The sequence below is a fragment of the Dryobates pubescens genome, chromosome 14 (assembly GCF_014839835.1).
Source record: "Dryobates pubescens isolate bDryPub1 chromosome 14, bDryPub1.pri, whole genome shotgun sequence".
NCBI lineage: Eukaryota > Metazoa > Chordata > Aves > Piciformes > Picidae > Dryobates > Dryobates pubescens.
In genome coordinates this window covers 12,288,079-12,303,497 of record NC_071625.1, presented here as the reverse complement: position 1 = coordinate 12,303,497, position 15,419 = coordinate 12,288,079, and positions in this window count along the sequence as shown.

Sequence of the window (15,419 nt, the reverse complement as noted above, 5' to 3'; positions counted from 1 at the left end):
TTCTCTATCCCACTTTGTCATACTGGGATTTCTTCACCTCACTCTGCTTTATCTCTCTTGGGCCAGAGACCAGTGGTTTCCTAAACAGATAAAGCCAGGCTGGCTCTCCATTCTTGCCTCCCATGGTTTCTGTCACTGATGGAACTCACTGCCACACCACTTGTCCCTTATTGGTCATTCAGCCAGTTGAATTTTGTGACTGGATTTTTTTTCTTTCACAGAATCATAGAATCAACCAGGTTGGAAAAGACCTCAGAGATCATCAAGCCCAACCTATTACCTAATACCCAACACCTCATGACAACTAAACCATCACTTCAAGAGCCACGTCCAATCCTTTTTTGAACACCTCCAGAGAGGGTGACTCCACCACTTCTCTGGGCAGCACATTCCAATAGCCAATTACTCTTTCTTTGAAGAACTATCTCCTCATCTCAATCCTAAATTGTCCCTGGTGCAGTTTGAGACTGTGTCCTCTTGCCCTGTTGCTGGTTGCCTGGGAGAAGAGACCAACCCCCACCTGTCTACAACCTTCTTTCAGGTAGTTGTAGAGAGAATAAGGTCTCCCCTGAGTCTCTTCTGGCTAAACAATGCCAGTGCCCAGTGCAATTTTCCTCACTCTGCCACTACTCCTCTGGTCTTGCCTAGACGCAAATCAGAAAATAAGGACCAAAAATGAAGTTCTGGCAAGTAAGGATCAACATTCTGCAAAAAAATAAAGGGGCAGCTTCAAAACAGAAAACTGATCATGTGTACATATTATCACTGTCTACTTATTCTATTTCTAGTTATGCTGCATCTTCCAAGTGCTTGTAAGTAGCATATGAGAGAAAATAAATTGGAATTACTGAACACAGTGTAAACTAAGAACAAGCATTTTTACTCTGTGAAAACTGTCCCCTTTTGTGTTATTCTGCTTTTGGGCCCTTTTAGTTTGAATTTTGGGTTTGCAGAGGTTTGTTTTAGGTTTTCATATGGGGTTTTCATTACTGTTGAAAGTATTTTGAGGAAACACTGATTTCTTTTTCTCTGATAATTACATTTTCTGACTTCTACAGTTAGTTTGTACAAGTAAGACTGCAGCAAATGAAAGGTAACATTTTAAGTGCAAAAATTACACTGAGTAGGTGAGTGAGAACAGAGAATTTGGAAATTTTGGAATTAACTATTTAAGCCATATCATTTTAGAGATGGATAAGTCTATTGAAGTCAATTTCAAGGAAGATAAAGTCAAGATTTTCCCATTTTATTATAGTTTCCAGTCTGTTTCCTTTTAAAATTATGAGGTTTTTCACTCTGACAAAACTCACATGCAGAAGCCTGACTATAATGCAGCATTATGTCAGTAAATTACATCAATATGATACAAGATTTGACCTGAGTATCAGTTACAAGCTTCCTTTCTATCAGATGAAGCAAAATTATAAATTCCTTGACTTGCCTACAAAATTCTAGGGTGCAGAAAAGGTGCAGAGAGTCTCTGCAGGAGAGTGATGAGCAGGTGTTATTAATTTTCTTTGGGAAAAAAAAATAACAGTAGAGTGTTGTGTGGTATAAGATGAGGGCAAGTGTTAGACGGTTTGGGGATTCAGCAAACTGGACTAAGATGGAGAGTGGAAGAAACAAGACTTTGAAATGTGAATAGGTTTACTGAGGAAACATGAAAGAGGTGTCCCTTCCCTTCCCTTCCCTTCCCTTCCCTTCCCTTCCCTTCCCTTCCCTTCCCTTCCCTTCCCTTCCCTTCCCTTCCCTTCCCTTCCCTTCCCTTCCCTTCCCTTCCCTTCCCTTCCCTTCCCTTCCCTTCCCTTCCCTTCCCTTCCCTTCCCTTCCCTTCCCTTCCCTTCCCTTCCCTTCCCTTCCCTTCCCTTCCCTTCCCTTCCCTTCCCTTCCCTTCCCTTCCCTTCCCTTCCCTTCCCTTCCCTTCCCTTCCCTTCCCTTCCCTTCCCTTCCCTTCCCTTCCCTTCCCTTCCCTCCCCTCCCCTCCCCTCCCCTCCCCTTCCTATCCTTCCCTCCCCTCCCCTCCCTTGTATGTTGGAAATTCTGGGCAAATCCCAATCCAGATACAATTTATTCTTGGTGAATTTATTTCCATTGTACCAGCCTTCGTCAAAAACACTAACCTTAAGAGTATAGCACTTGCTTCAAGTCCTTCTTCATCTTTTTAAGATGATGACTTCTCACATCACAGCAGAAACTTCTGTTAGGAGCTGCTATCGTGTTACTCCTCAGCTCTTTTATATGATATCATAGTTGTAATCTACAGATAGAAGTAAAAAGTTGAGAGGTATAAGCAAATTGCTGTTTCACTCTTTTCTTTCTTGAGTGAAAAACACACAGTAGGCAAGAAATAATCACCTGTCTTAATACTGAGCCTTGAAGAACATTATTTGTAGAGTGGTACCTTCATAGAATCATAGAATCAATAAGGTTGGAAAAGACCTCAGAGATCATCAAGTCCAACCTGTCACCCAACACCTCATGACTACTAAACCATGGCACCAAGTGCCACATCCAATCCCCTCTTGAACACCTCCAGAAACGGTGGCTCCACCACCTCCCTGGGCAGCACATTCCGATGCCTAATAACTCTCTCTGGGAAGAACTTTCTCCTCACCTCCAACCTAAACTTCCCCTGGCACAGCTTAAGACTGTGTCTTCTTGGTCTGGGGCTGGTTGCCTGGGAGAAGAGACCAACCCCCACCTGGCTACAAACTCCCTTCTGGTAGTTGTAGAGAGCAATGAGTTCGCCCCTGAGCCTCCTCTTCTCCAGGCTAAACAACCCCAGCTCCCTCAGCCTCTCCTCACAGGGCATGTGCTTAAGGCCTCTCCCCAGCCTTGTTGCCCTTCTCTGGACACCTTCAAGAGTCTCAATATCCTTCTTAAACTGAGGGTCCCAGAACTGGAGACAGTACTCAAGGTGTGGCCTAACCAGTGCTGAGTACAGGGGCACAATGATTTCCCTGCTCCTCCTGGCCACACTATTCTTGATGCAGGCCAGAATGCCATTGGTCTTCTTGACCACCTGGGCACACTACTGGCTTATGTTCAGCCAGCTGTCAACCAGTGGCCCCAGGTCTCTTTCTGCCTGGCTGCTCTCCAGTCACTCTGACCCCAGCCTGTAGCGCTGCATGGGATTGTTGTGACCAAAGTGCAACACCCAGCACTTGGACTTGTTGAATGCCATCATGTTGGATGCTGCCCATCTGTCCAGCCTGTACAGTAATAGTAATACAGTAGTAATATACATAGAAATATATATGTACAGTAATGTATATACAGTAACATATATAGTAATCTATATGTAGAGAAACATATAGAAAGTAATATATAGAGAAAGTAATATAGAGAGAGAGTAATCTATATATATATACACTAATAGTAATATAAACCTACTAGAATCAGAGAATAGTGTAAAATCACAACTTAGTTAAAATTCTTTTTATTTGACTCATTGTATGAATTGGGATTATGTGTAAAAGCTGGTCATAGAAAAGGACTTGAATCAAGCAAATAGGATCTGATTCCATTTAAGACAAAAATTACCCCAAAAAGCAAGCATTCAACTAAGCATTTGAAATTCAAAGGGACAAGCTTTGACGAACTAATGGAATTGTTTGATGAAGTCTGTTAAGATGACAATCGCAAGGGATTTGGTCATGGAAGAAGCCTGGAATTTCAAAGTCAAAAATGTTGAATGTTACAGAACATTTTACCTCAAGCTACAGAAAATTTGGAAAGAACTGTTAAATGACTTAAAGGCCCAACCCCCAAAAGACTATAAGAAATAAATAGGCGCGATGTGATAAAAAGATTTAGGAGGAAAAAAAGCTGTGAATCAAGCAATGAAAGATGAAGCCTTCAGCTCAAAACAAAACCTAAGTTTGGTCTAAGACTCTGAACAATAGAGTATTTACTTTGTGAGCCGTATAAACTGAAACAAAAAGGTACGAGGAAAGCAGTAGGGCTTTGCAGTCAGGATAAAACAAAGATTAAAGATAATCTAGGTGTGGCCAAAAAATGAAACAAACTTTGCCTCAGGTTTCTAAAAGGACAATTATTTTGAATTGGGAGGAAAAGCAGAATATTTAATGGCAGCTTTCATTTACACACCCTTGTTATCTCAGCTACGGTGGAAACAGAAGTCATGAGGCTTAATGCAATCAAGTCAAGGGGATTAGCTGGTCTCCCTTGGAGGATTTATGAGAAGTATTTTTAAACACACCTTTCAAGTAAAATTTGGTATGACAGAAGAACACCAAGTGCTATGCCTATGGTTTAAGCAGGAGAGAGTAATCATGCATCTGTAAGCCAGTAACTCTGCACATTCTTTTGGGACAGACTTTGTAGGAAAAGATATTTAAAGACAATTTAATAGGATGTAAAACAACAGGGATTTAATCAAATGTAGATCATCCTAGACAGATTTTTCTAGTTAAAGGAAGCTCACAGGGTTTCATATATCAAGAGTCAGGAAATGGTGTCATTTAAAATGAAAGAAAAGAATTAGGAACTTGGGAAGCAAGTACAACATCAGTGTAGCTGGAGGAGGTGGAGATGACAGCAGTGTGCCCAGGTGGCCAAGAAGACCAATGGCATCCTGGCCTGCATCAAGAATAGTGTGGCCAGCAGGAACAGGGAAGTCATTGTGCCCCTGTACTCAGCACTGGTTAGGCCACACCTTGAGTACTGTCTCCAGTTCTGGGCCCTTCAATTTAAGAAGGACATTGAGACTCTTGAACGTGTCCAGAGAAGGACAATGAGGCTGGGGAGAGGCCTTGAGCACAAGCCCTATGAGGAGAGGCTAAGGGAGCTGGGATTGTTTAGCCTGGAGAAGAGGAGGCTCAGGGTGACCTCATTGCTGTCTACAACTACCTGAAGGGAGGTTGTAGCCAGGTGAAGGTTGGTCTCTTCTCCCAGGCAACCAGCCCCAGAACAAGAAGACACAGTCTCAAACTGTGCCAGGGGAAGTTTAGGCTGGAGGTGAGGAGAAACTTCTTCACAGAGAGGGCTGTTAGCCATTGGAACGTGCTGCCCAGGGAGGTGCTGGAGTGACCATCCCTGGAGATGTTCAAGAGGGGATTGGCTATGGCACTTGGTGCCATGGTTTAGTAGTCATGAGGTGTTGGGTGACAGGTTGGACTTGATGATCTTTGAGGTCTTTTCCAACCTTAGTGATTTTATGATTCCATGAAAATGATCCTGACCCAAGCAAGTTATTAAATTTCTCCTTTATTTCTTTAACTATCCCCACTCTGCATGTAGACCTCTAATTTTACAATATATTTCTTTCTTTTTTTTTTTCTTTTTTGTGAGTCTGAGTCTTCTTGAATATCTGTGTTCCATTTGGTATTTTTATCTTTCATCACTAATAGGTGCAGCTCAAAATCCTCCCTCTCTCTGAGGAACACAAAATAATTTACAAGCATTCAGTAGCTTCATAACATACCAATGAAATACCTAATTGTAATGGTGGAAGATGCAACTGCATTTTATGCTTAGAAAGCTGTCTGTAGAAATACCAAATTTCCATGGACCAACCTTGTTCTTATAGATTCTTTTAATACACTTATCAACATATTATGCTGTCAGGTTCAGTGTTGCAGTAAGTAATATCTTACATTTGCATCTCATTTCTCTTTTCTCTTTTCCTTCAGTGATAAAGTATTTGCTTTTCATTTTTAGTATTGTTACATCTCTCTTCTTTCTGTTTATTGGATTGAAAGGGTCATAAAGAATGGCATCTGCCACCTGTGCAAAAGGAGAGAAGATTTTAGTGCCTGTATTAGGCCAGTTCCAGGGTCCATCAGGCTTTAGTATCTTCTAAAACCACTGTCTTCAGAAAAAATTATTTTGTGTCTGACCCTAACAGAAGTATTACAGCAAGAAAACCCACCTGTTGCTCAAGGACATCATCCTAACTTTGATTGTCAGGCAAAACAAAACAGATTAATTCCTTGGTGTGTTTGCATCCCCCCTAGCACCTTGCCAACCTGCACAACAGAAGTCTTATGACCTGAAGCAATGTCTTTCATAATAAGCATTGGCATCATGCCAAGATTCTTTGTATCCTAATTCCATATTCATTTGTTGCCAATATTGTCGCTATCTTCATACCATACTACAGAAAGAAATCAGACTTGGCCATTTCTGTGTGGTGATGATTATAATGAGGGAGATGAATAATGACACTAGTGTCCTTTGGTGTCATCTGTTGTATTGCATCCAATTCCAGTAGCATGTTTAGGAAAACAACTTCCTGAGTTAATCAGTGTCCCAAGTGGTTCTGTTAGTTTTTATCATTTGGTGGCACATCAAATCCGTTTGTTTTTCTTGTCATAAGATAAGCAGAAAGGATGAAAGGATGCAGGACAGAAATTAGGCTAGACATTCTCAGAGAAGTTTAGGAGTTGTGATTGAAAAGGTTTCCTTCATCTGGCTTCTGAAGCTTTACAGCTGTAAATAGAAATCACCTTGTCCAATGCTTGCAGGTAGCCACAGTGGGCTTTCACAAGGGACTTTTGAGATTTATGGTGATGGGTCTAGTGAAGGAAGCACCAGAGTAAAAGCTGGTGTAGTTGCAGAGGCTTGATGAAGATTTTGAGTCACCTCATCCCTTAAGATCAAAAATTATACTGACTTTTTAAGAGTCAGATATCTGCTACAGATAGAATGAACTACCATTGCATGAATAAACAGATGTATTTAGGTTCGAGGAACATCTCTTTGCCACTGCATGGGATCATAAAAACACCATTGCCTTGGTGTTTAATATGGTGGTTCATTACCACTGTGAAAGCACTACAGTCTTAAAGCAGTATCACCATTCTTTCTTTGTTGTCTTCTCTGCTCCGCCATGGATCTTCTCTTTGATTCTCAGAACAGAATTTGGAGGATTTTTACCTTCCTGCTTCTCTCCTGATTCTTGGGTTTCTTAGTGCAGTGAAATTAACGAGCTACTTTCTTTATTTCCCTGTCTCATAAGAAATACGATGACATACCCAAACAGCTTTTGTTTGCTTTTTCTTACTTGCATGTCACGGATACACCATGAAGAACACTACAAGATTAGACAGAAAAGCTGAAGAGCTCCAAGGGGGGCAAAATAAGAGAGAAAAGCCTCTAAATGCAGGAAGCAGCTTCTCAGAATAACCTTCCTGTAGCTAAAAAGTCAAAGGCTGAGATGTGCTAATTTGGAAAGGTAAACTGAATTCTTGTGTACATTCAAATAGTAACAACTCCAAGTGTACTTTCAAGGTTAAATTTCAAAAGCATTTGCCTGAATTAGAGCCACAAGCCTAACTGGAATCTGAGCATTTTTAATATCTCAAGCAAAAATTACTTTAGAATAAAAATAAGCTATAGACTTGAGGAGCGGTATTTAAAATACGGTCGGTTTTGTGCCCATAGTCCACATCTGCAAGTAATTATGGGTGCAAATGTGGCTATGTCAACATCTACATACATTAATGTACCTGTTAATCTGATAGTTAAATGTCTGTTAAATAATGTACTCTGAGAAAATGTGGCCAGTTACTTGCAAGCACAAGAAGGGAAGCCATGTCGAGATTTAGTCCTTAGAATTCTAATGTTGATGCTTTTATCACACATGAGTTAATATTAAAGATAAATATCTGGGGGACACACTAACATCTGCCTTCATTCCTATCTTAGTGAGAACTGTGTTTTCCACCTATGTTGTTCTCATCAGTCCTTTTTTACATAGCAACAAATAAATGAGCTATATGAATTTACCTGAGCAGTACTGTCAATGTTCATGCTTTAAATACTTTCCAGTTTAAGAGGGTAGGCAATGATCTTTCTGATTTTTGAAAGCTGTCATCTAAATGATCCTTTATACACTGAGGTGAAAATTTGGGTTTAAAAATATAATTGTGAGCCCCTCAACACCAAACCTTACCCAGTGAAAATGTCAGGTTTGCATATCTAGTGCTCAGTCTAAAAGATTAATTAATTTTGTTTAACTTTTTTTTATATATATATATTTTTTTCTCTCACAGATATGCATGTTAGTTACTGTCCTGAGACATGACATTTTCCTGAGTAGATTGTCATCAAAACTGCTGCCTTAAAACAAATTAAACACCCCCCCACAGTTTCACTGAACTGGCTTTCTAATATGATTATTTTCCTGTGCTGGATGACGACCATTCTAATTATGAGCTACTTGCTTTCAGAGAGCTTTGTAGCTTTTAGGGTGGAGTTTTTCATTTCAGATGTCTGGCATGCACATGAAGTTTTTTCCTGGAAAACTTTAGCCATCTTTGGGACTATGATTAAGAGGCTATATTGTTTTGCTGATTATTAAAGTGCAAACTACCAGCTACTCTCTTAAGGTCCGGCACACTCAAAGTCTAGTGCAAGAACCTGCTGGTTGAGAGAAGCTCAGCCTCAGTACAGAATTGGTGCTTATTGGTATCCTTCTGAAAATCTTATCAAACTAGTTGTAAAACTCTGAAAAGCCAGCTTTTGCTTGTGCCAAGAAGTTTGTCACAGTCTGGAAGTGGTCTCCTTTTAACATTTCTTCTCATTCCTCGAGAGAAGTCTTGCAACCTGCAGCTAAGAGAACTTCTCTGATAGGCTTCCACTGCTGAACTCAGCTATTGCTTTGCATAATCATACACCAAGGAAAGAAACTTTACTGCATCCCTCTTGCCACCATATGGAATTCAGTATTGTTCATACTTCGGCATTTCTGGCTTATGATTTGCTTAGATAGGCATCCATAACCACTCCAAGGCATCACATTTGAAGATAACACATTAAAAGAACATTAGGCTGAATTCTTGTCTCCACCAGCCCTTTGTGTAAGCATTGTTATGTATGTTTTAATTAACTGCATACATTCAATATTTTTTCCCCCTACTAGTGTCCTTACCTTGTAACTCAGGATGGTTTGTGCTTGGGACTCAGTCAGGATGCCATAAGGAATGGAGTAGTATTGCAAACAAAGTTTCGCAGGCCTCTTCTACTATTTGTTGCAGAAGTTCGGGGTGTGTGATCAAAACATAAACACTGTGGGATGGAAAAAAAGCACTGATTGCCCAAGAAGACAAGTCCTAATGCAGTGTTTGACAGCCTGGCTATGTTTACATCAAAGTGTATAATGTAGAGATAACTGAGCAGTAGCAGCAGCAGCACAGAGCAATTCCGTCCTCTGAGTTAACCTCAGGGCTAGCTGAAGCTTTTACACTCAGACAGCTTCATGCAGCTGGGTTAGCTTGAGTTGACAACAGACTGCAACATAGAAAATACCCAGAGCTTTTCTGTGATGCTTGATTGCATCCATCAAATTTTGTTAGGATGGTCAGTTAGTAATTTTGCAGTCATTTTTCTGTAACTCACCGTTTGGGATACTCCTTTTGCACGTGGACTCAGGGCTCACAACTGCAAGCAGAACTGACAGGAGCCATTCACTGGACAGAGCTGTTATGAATGCAAAGCAATCAGAGAGCAAAATAAATATATTACTTTTCAGAAATACAGTACAGTAAAAATCTTTGCAGATAATTTCTTAAGCAAAAACAAGGTGTCTGTGTCTCTTCCGATATACATATCTTTCAATTCCATCCTAAGTCATTGAAGTAGCAAAGTAACAAATTATAGCCTCCTTCAAATATGTGCAATGAGCTAAAAGTATTTTGAGAAATATAATTAAAAACAAATAAAATAATTGATTAGAATAGAGGTTTAAATATGTGAGAAAGGAGGAAAGGGACCCTGAGCCCAAGACAAAGGTTCTATTTGCTGTGTACACTGAGACTGCAATAAGGCTACACAGGCAATTGCCTTTTAAATGCTTTCTAAAGACTGAATGCTGTACTTCACAGTATTGGTGGGGTTTGGGGGTTGGGGTTTTTTTCCCCCTTTTTTCCTCCTTTTTCTTTTTTTTGGCTTTATTTTTAATATTTTACTTTAAAAATGCCATCACACTGCATGATGGAGATGAGAAGTAGCTGCACTCTGCTTCTTGTTTCTCCAGCAGATATGATTTTTCATTCATATGCTTATTCTTCCTTTTAAGTTTTCCAAGCCTGCAGTCTATTTGGGGATTTTTGCTGAACTGCTCAGAAACATTGCAGCCTTACATACTGAAATCACGAAATACTGCATATCTCTCTCTAGAAAGCAAAATTATTCTGCGGTCTTCCTTTCTTCATGTCTAGACATCCGTGCTAATCTCTTTCTTACAATTCTGCTGTACTTTCCACGTACTCAGCTGTGAGGAAAATATTTTGCACTTAGTTGCATAAAATATGCAGAATTTCCAGACAACTTTCAGCATGGCATCTCAGATTGTTTGGGCTGATGTGTGTGATCTTTTATGAAATCAGATATTTTCCTCTGGAGGGGCTTTGCTTAGTAAACCAATGGTAAATCTGAAATAAAAGTGTGACTGATGTGGTTCCTTAACGCCCAGCTTCTTAAGCAAATGCTGTTGAATCCAGCTCCCAGTAAACAAGCTAAACTGCTTGTTCCACTAGAAATATATTTTACTAAGAATCTTTGCAGATTATTCTTTATGCAAAGGAGTAAAAAATAAAAATAATGTCTCAAGTGGCGATTTTGAGCAGAATGAACCAAAGGTTTAATAAATTAAAACATGAGCTGGATCACTGTTTGCCCTTATGGTTCCATTTTTCTTAAATATTAATATTCTTTTCTATCTCTTTGTACATAAATAATCCTTTATGAGAATAACAATGAAATATAGGCAATCCACATCAAATGGATGTGAACTTTTGATGTAATTATCAAAGGTCTGTTGGATTCTGTTTAATTGTAATTATTTTGGAGTCTAACCAATTCTAACAAATTCAAGTCTCACGTGGATTCCTAAATTCCAAACATTACAACCCCCCTTGCATGAAGGATTTTGGCTTAATTTGGCCCATTATAAAGGTACTGGTTATTCATAAAATTATATTGAAGCTCAGATTTTGAAAACTAACAAGGTGAGGATTTACTTCATCTTGGAGCAATGAATTAATTCACCTATGCACTAATTGGAACGCCTAGAAAGGCTTTTGAGTCTGTGTTTTGGTGGGCTTTTTTCAAGGTGAGCTGGTGGGCAAATACTTGAACATTTTTAAAGAATATTCTGACCTGAAATCCTGCCTGATCTACAAAATCTGAACCCAAGCAGATACACAACACTTTGGTGACTTTCATGACACGGTGTCATGACTTTCACTGTCCTGGAGATACTGGCTCTTGTAAATAAGAGGATTATTGCATACCCATTTGCAACACATTCCGATGCACCTTTACTGATTCTACTCCTTTTTTCTTGAGGAGCACCAAGTCCCATTTGGACAGAAAAAACCAACACAAAATTAAATAAACTAAGATTATCAGACTGAGAGGGGCAGCTGAGTTCTGCTAAGAGATTATAAATTAGCTTTTTTTCCCCACCTCTGGACCTTTAACAAAGAAGGAAGGCCCAGCCAGGCAGTGGGGGTGATTTCTAGCCTGTGAAGATAGAAAATACCACTATTACCATTTAATCTCTCAACAGATGACCTACATTGTTTGTTTCCTCTGGAAGGTCTTCAGAGAGAGGGAGGCCAATGCCCCAGAGCCAATGCACCTGTGCCTCTACAGTGGCTGCCAGCCCTCCTGTCCACCCCAGTTGCTGTGGGGTGAGGATGAGGGGGTCGCCACAGGAAGGGAAAGGGCTAGTTTTCTTAGTCATCTAAGGGATGAGGAATGGACTTAAGGGTGATGGAAAGTAGTGGGTTGAAGCCAGGAGCTGCATTTCAGCAGTGCCAACTTTCCTGTCTCTTTGCACCCTCTTTAATGTCCTCTTCTCAGATGTGCTCTGGCCCCCCATATCTCCCCATATGCTCCAAACAAAACCCCCAGCCTTATTCTTCACTCTTTTCTCCAGGGCTTTCTCTGGCACCACTTTCACATCATACAACTCCATGTCTATTTGCCCAATGTGAAAGATCAGAGTTTTCCTCATCCTCCATTTGAGATGAGAATATGCACAGGTTCTTTTGTCTGGGGCCATGGGCTGGCAAGCTGCTCTGCAACACTTTTGTTCCCTGTTTGTGGCATTTGGACGTTTCCAAACTCCTGCACTAAATTCAAGTCACCTACCCAGGCAATTCAGCACAGTCTGAGGTAACTCCTGATTGCTTTTCCCAGCACCAACTTTGTGTCCCTTGAAAACTGTGCCCATGGTTCAGATTGTTTTCAAAGAAGAATTTTAAATGGTTTAGGACCAAGACTCTTGCTGTGTCTTGTTAGTAATGGCCCAGCTAATTAATGCCTTTCCATTAATGCATACATTTTGAGAGCTCTCAGTCAAGAAGCTTTTAAACCATGTAATGTGTGCTCTATTAATTATATATAATGCAGGATTTTAAAACACAATGTCATGTACAGTATGTCAAATGCCTTGGAGAAATTTAATTACACTGTAACAACACAGCTACCTTTACCAACCAGACCTGTAATCTTGTACAAAAAATTTCAAGAAGATAATTTGACAAGAGCTGCTTTCTGTGAAACTGTGTTGAATGATACAGCTTTATTTTTAGCATGTAATTCCCTGCTGATAGAGTGCTGAATTTGTCTGGTTTTCTTTTTCTTCTTTACCCTAAGATTAGTATCTTGATACCTGATCTATGATTTCCGGGGCCATTTTCTTTAAATGCTACAATCACTTTGGCAAGTCAGCAGTTCTTTGAAATATCCTTTCTTTCCCAAAGACTCAATAAAGAAAATTAGCTCTAGTGGTCCAGAGAGCTTCTTGACTAATGCTTTTAAATTTCTCACGTGAGAAGTATGAGGGTTTCAAGGTTTGAAATATTCTGTTTTAGCAGAATGTATTAACTATTCAGGTGGGCTTAATATTGGCTGTCATTTCCTTTAATCTTTTATTCCAGTTACTAGTTAATTTCATTTCTTTAAAAAAATCTGCTGGCCAATACTGCCAGTCATTTATTTCTGAAAGGAAGAAATACACATTTCAATACCTCAGTGGGATTTCAAAGCAGACACATGGCTAATACTCAGTTCTCGTTCTGACAGAGTGTGGGAGACCCTCAGTGTGAAGCCAGAACATCAGGTGAGCAAAGAACTACATGAACTTGCAGATGCGAGTTCATCTCTACCTGAGCCCATTAGGTAGATGCGTGACTCATCTTTGGTAGGCATACCAAGATAGTCTTGAGGGAGTGGTTTAATGAGCAGGATGATGAATATGTATGTATGCTAGTTTTCTATCTGCCTTTCACTTCTACCCTTTGCTCATCTTTCTGACCTGTCATGACACTTAGCAAATCCTATCATGCCAAGAAATATTTTGGTTTCCTTTCTAACAGGCAATGATGGAAGCTTTGAGGCCTAAGAAGGACTATGGGTCTTCCCTCAGCAAGCCTTGCACTATAGTGATACACCTCAAAAAGAAAGTATTGCCTGTGGTGAACACCAAGGTACTTCTGAAGAACAGCCTGCATTAGGCAATCCCACAGCTTTTCTTCTATCTCGTGGTTTACCAAACATGACAACAGGTGTGGGTGACTTGTTGCTTTGTTCCTTGTTTGTTTTCATCTGAGATGTTCACACATTTGGAAGAGGCCGTTGTCCTGGTCTCTGAAAACTCTTGAAAATGTGCACCCTGGAGTCTGAAAACCACAGAAGTGGGGATTCCTTTGTCTGCAAAATCCAATTATTGCACAAACCTGGCAATTTTCTGGGACTTAGATCTTCAGACTTTGGGTCTGACACAACTGTGAAGTTCTAAACAATGAGTTCAGGATTATTTCAGATAATATTTTCAGAAAACCAGGAGCAGAAACTTTACACTGTGCTGCATTTCAGTTTCTCTCCATCACCAGCCCCAGGCACAGGTATGTGCTGCATAAACCTGTGGTGGGAACTAGGGTAGCAGTTCTTAGCAATAAAGCTGCTGTTTATAGGTCAGCCTGAAGTCCAGAACCAAAATATTTTGCTGTATTGTTATTGCAATGCTGAACTGTTCATTGTGATGATCATAGAATCATAGGATTGTTAGGGTTGGAAGGGACCTCAAGGATCTTCTAGTTCCAACCCCCCTGCCATGGGCAGGGACCTCTCACACTAGATCAGGTTGCTCAGAGCCACTGAGGATCTTGGAGGTCTTTTCCAGCCTGTGATTCTGTGATTCATTTAATTTTTTTCTGTGATTTCATCTAATTTTTGATGGAGATGAATTTAAGACTGATATGCTTTATTTCCTTTTTTTTTTCTTTAGCACAAGTTGTTGGTAAGGACATTCAGTGAGTGCTTAATTACAGTTAACAGCTCCAATAAAATCCAGACATTGATAGCTAGACCTCTATCCATTGTTTTTCAGCACACAATTCCTCTATGAAAACATACTGTATAAAAACAAATAAAATAAAGGGACAGTCATGTCAAACTGTGAGTTAATTAGCCTGCAAAATGAACACCATTTGGGAAAAAACAGAATAGGATAGGATAGGATAGGATAGGATAGGATAGGATAGGATAGGATAGGATAGGATAGGATAGGATAGGATAGGATAGGATAGGAGAGGAGAGGAGAGGAGAGGAGAGGAGAGGAGAGGAGAGGAGAGGATAGGATAGAATAGAATAGAATAGAATAGAATAGAATAGAATAGACCAGGTTGGAAGAGACCCTCAAGATTATCGTGTCCAACCCATCATCCAACACCATCTAATCACTAAACCACGGCACCAAGTGCCCCATCAAGTGTAGCTACAAATCTCCCTGTCACTATTCTCTACAGTGCAGGGGTTATTTGTTTTCTTTATTGAATCATGTCTTTGACTGCAGCTCAAAAGCCAATATTCTGCTGTCAAATGCAAGCTTGCATGTGAGGAATAGGTAAGGATCTTAACTAGGAAGCTTAGTGAAAAGGGAATTGAATTTGCTTCTAATTCACTAAGCACACATGTTTACATGACCTTTAAAAAGGGAATTAAAGCAGTTTGATCATGAGCTTTAGGCAATCTGACTTATCAAGGCAATTGAATCAAGAGACTCAGGTACTTCTTACAGAAAAGGTGAACCGGAAGAGAATTGTTTTAATTTAAATATCATTTCATATCAAATTCATAGCTGTATTAGCACGATGAAATCAATCTAGAGGCACTGCAAATGACTGGTCAGAAACTTCCAGGGGACCAGCAAACAGTCTCAGGCTGTCAGTTCAGCTGGATGCCTTCTTGCTATGAAACAGAACAGGAAGAGCATTCTGGAGATATGGTATCTGGAGGTGGCAAAAAAAGAGGCCCACCTTTGGGAAAGGCAAACTATATCATATACAGAAATACAAAATATTTGGTAATGATGTTCCTGCCCAGAGATATCTAGGCCAATACCTAATGTTTACCAAGGTACAATGTGTTATAACATTTAATTC